Genomic DNA, 4,098 nt, shown 5'->3' on the forward strand with positions numbered 1-4,098 from the left:
AATCACATGAGAATCAGATGGAATAATGTTCTGCATTATTCGGGCCAGCTCCCCAGGCTTTTGCTCCATTCAAGAGAAGGAAACTGAGTGGCTGAGGGAAACAGGCAGAGTACATTAACAGCATCCTTTGGTCTGTACGGGATAGGGCACAATTTTGTTCCGTTCTCCTGGCAGCCTCAAAGGCCAAGAAAACACTGAGCCAGAAGGTCGTTTGGGTGCAGGAAGGGTCCCTATTCTGTCTAGCCCTGTTCCGTGCTCTGGAATGTCTGGAATCCTTGCACCACTACTAATGGCCACCCCAGATGATGGCCTAGCTCCAAGACCACTCAATCCAGAGCCTGGATAGAGAGAGATTGTGCCGCTTTTTACCTATAAGGATCACACTGTGTCTCAGCAGCTTGTCTCGGGGGGACAAGATAAACACGGGGCCCACATGAGACCAGGGAGTAAGAGAACCTCCTGGTTCTCTCCTGTCTCCTTAGCGGGGGAGGGGGGGTAGTGGGGGTCTGGGCAAGGGCTAGTCCCAGGAGAGCCAGTGTAAGGGGCTGTTACAGGAACCTGTGGAGGAATTAATCCGAGAGAAGCCCTCTCCCCCCAACCCCAGCAGAGTTGCCATGTATAAACAGCTTCCCTCCCGGATCTGGATCCCCTCGTACTTGACATGAGTGACACACCCCTCCATTCTCATTAGCATCTGGAGTCACACTGAGAAACTGATGGTTCAGGGCAGACCTCTTTAAAGCAGGGCCCGTGGTGACCCTGAAGACCACCATCTCCTCATACCATCAGTAGGATCCGACTGCAGCCCCAGGTGGCATTTATACTCTCCTGAAATGTTCTCGACCTTCCTGACACGTCGGTTCTCGACCTTCCTAACGCTGCGACCCTTTAACACAGTCCTTCATGTTGTCGTGACTCCCCAACTATAAAATTCTTTTCATTACTACTTCATAACTGAAATTTCACTACTGCTCTGAATTGTAATGTGTTTTCCGATGGTCTTAGGTGACCCCTATGGAAGGACCTCTCCCTCTTGAAGGGGGACTAGATCCACAGGTTGAAAACTGATGCTGTAATAGGCTATCTGGGTGCCGAACTGAGCTCTGGTTTGTGGAAAGACTAACAGATTCTTAATACCTCTCTCTCTCTCTCTCTCTCTCTCTCTCTCTCTCTCTCTCTCTCTCTCTCTCTCTCCTCTCCCCACCACACACACACATTCTTTCTTCCTACTAGTGTGGGGCAGATACCTCCCTCCCCCACTGCCTCGACTCCTCCATTCTCTCCCTGTTTCAAGTGGATCAAGACTTCCACCTTGCCGGGCATGGTGGCACACGCCTTTAATCCCAGCACTCTGGAGACATAGGCAGGCGGATTTCTGAGTTCGAGGCCAGCCTGGTCTACAAAGTGAGTTCCAGGATAGCCAGGGCTATACAGAGAAACCCTGTCTTGAAACTCCCTGCCCCCCCCCAAAAAAAAGACTTCTGCCTTGAGCCCTCCCTTCCATTATTCTCCCCAAAGCTGCTTAAGACACCAGGCTGAGATGACACCCACTGCTGCTGTGATTGGAGAAGCCTACCGTCTTAGTCAGGGTTTCTATTCCTGCACAAACATCATGACCAAGAAGCAAGTTGGGGAGGAAAGGGTTTATTCAGCTTACATTTCCATGTTGCTGTTCATCACCAAAGGAAGTCAGGACTGGAACTCAAGCAGGTCAGAAAGCAGGAGCTGATGCAGAGGCCATGGAGGGATGTTCTTTACTGGCTTGCCTCCCCTGGCTTGCTCAGCCTGCTCTCTTATAGAACCCAAGACTACCAGCCCAGAGATGGTCCCACCCACAAGGGCCCTTTCCCCCTTGATCACTAATTGAGAAAATGCCTTACAGTTAGATCTCATGGAGGCATCTCTTCAACTGAAGCTCCTTTCTCTGTGATAACTCCAACTGTGTCAAGTTGACACAAAACTAGCCAGTACACCTACCCTGGGTGTAGCCTTCCTTTTAGTCAGAGATGTTCCCTTGATGGCCTGGTGCCATCACCCCATTCCGATGACCTCTGCACTTCAATAACAAAGAACAGAGCTAGAGAAGGGCCCTCAGAGGTCCAAGGTATGAGAGCATTTGAGCATTTTGGATGGGGAGAAGAGCAAAGCTATAGAGAATAGGGCATAGGTAGATGTGTTCCTGAGCCAGACTCCACTTCTTGGATGTGTAACTTAGCATTCTGGGACTTCTCTTTTGCAGAGTGGAGATTCCAGATCCATGAAACTGCTATGAGATCACATTAGTTGGTTTATGTCAAGTCTTCGAACAGCACCCTGGAAAGTTACATGGCTTCCCCGATGGCTACTGGGAGCCACTAGTTAAGGTCTCATGTTGATCCATGCTGTGTAGAGCCAAATTTCTATAGGGCATCCCTACCAGCCTTGGCTGGAGGTCAGAACAACACATGTGTATTTGGTAGGCACACACACACACACACACACACACACATTGAGCTCCAGACAAAATGGGATGAGGTGATGGCTGATGGCAGATTCTGGGTCCTGTCCTCAGTAGTTCTGGTCAAAGATGATCCTGCCTGAGCTTCGGGCCAGAAGAGAATATGTCCCAAGTCTTCCAGTGAGGCTTTGCCTGCAAGCTAGTAATTCACCCATGGTCCACAGCTACTGTAGAAAGAACAAGAAACGAGATGATAATGCTCATGACCTCCTAGCACCCGAAGTCTAAGCAGGAAGCCCCATCTTCCAGATGTCTACCCCAACCCTCTCTGGTATCCCCAGTGAGCCGAATGTATCCTATAACCCAAAGTGGAATGTTTCCACTTTGAAGGGACCCCATCACCTCGCATGCTTGCACGTGCTGTTCCCAATGTCCAGGGTACCACACTGGGACCACATTGTCCCCTCTTTCTCTCTATGATGCCATGGCCAGTCTGGGCCCACTCGTGACCACATCATAAGCAAGCACAGCTTCTTGGGTACCTGGATCCTTGATCAAGGTGGCCCAGAAGTGTACCCTATAACCTTATAGGGATGTCCCATTCACTGCCCATATTCCAAACACCTTACAAAATACAAAGTGGCTTCTTGGTTCTGCAAAATGTCTGAATATTGGCCTCTGGAAACTTGGCCCTTGTTTCCAAAATAAGCTCTCATTTTAAAAGCTGCAGTCATTTAGAGATTATCTAAATTATTGAAGAGCTAATTAACAGCTCAAAGTGGAGGCAGCAGGTAATCGGCTCCTGTGATGCCCGTGGCTCTGCGCTCAGTGTAACAGAGTCCTTTCTACCCCACCCTGCCCCCAGCAGCTCCCATTATGGCCTCTCCTCACCCCATCCTTCTCCTCATGCTGGCCTCACAACAGAATGGAAACAAACTACGTTCACAGAAATCAAATAGCTGGAGACCCCTTTTGTTCTACTAAGCCCAATAACTTAAAGCATGGTGTTCTTTTAAGATGGCATACACAATGACAACCTGTGACTCCTAAGGGATGACTCCATCAACAGCTCGCACTTGAGACCTTTCTTGTCTCTGGTACCCAGAACTTCAGCTCCTTCCACACCCTTCCTCTCCATCAGCCACTCTCTTGGCTACAGGTATCCTCAAGACCTGGCCTTGGTCTCCATGTGAAGCCTCTGGTGACGTGTGAGGACATGGTCACTTCTTACCAGCCTCCACACACTTCATCCAGCTAGCCAAGACAGAAGTCAGCAGTCTCCAGTGCAGGCTTGTGACCTGCCCTGGGGCAAGTCTAAGTTCATCTCTCATCTGCTGTGGGCTGTGACCTTGGTGCAGGATGAACTGTGCCTGGTGCCCCTGAGCGATATGGATATAAACCATCCCAGTGTACTGGCCGGTTCTGTGTGTCAACTTGACACAAGCTGGAGTTACCAAAGAGAAAGGAGCCTCCCTTGAGGAAATGCCTCCATGAGATCCAGCTATAAGGCATTTTCTCAATGAGTGATCAAGGAGGGAGGGCTCAGCCCATTGTGGGTGGTGCCATCCCTGAGCTGGTAGTCCTTGGTTCTATAAGAAAGCAAGCTGAGCAAGCCAGGGGAAGCAAGCCAGTAAGCAGCACCCCTCCATGGCCTCTGCATC

The sequence above is a fragment of the Mus caroli genome, unplaced genomic scaffold (assembly GCF_978045245.1).
Source record: "Mus caroli unplaced genomic scaffold, Mus_caroli_1 scaffold_10, whole genome shotgun sequence".
Lineage (NCBI taxonomy): Eukaryota > Metazoa > Chordata > Mammalia > Rodentia > Muridae > Mus > Mus caroli.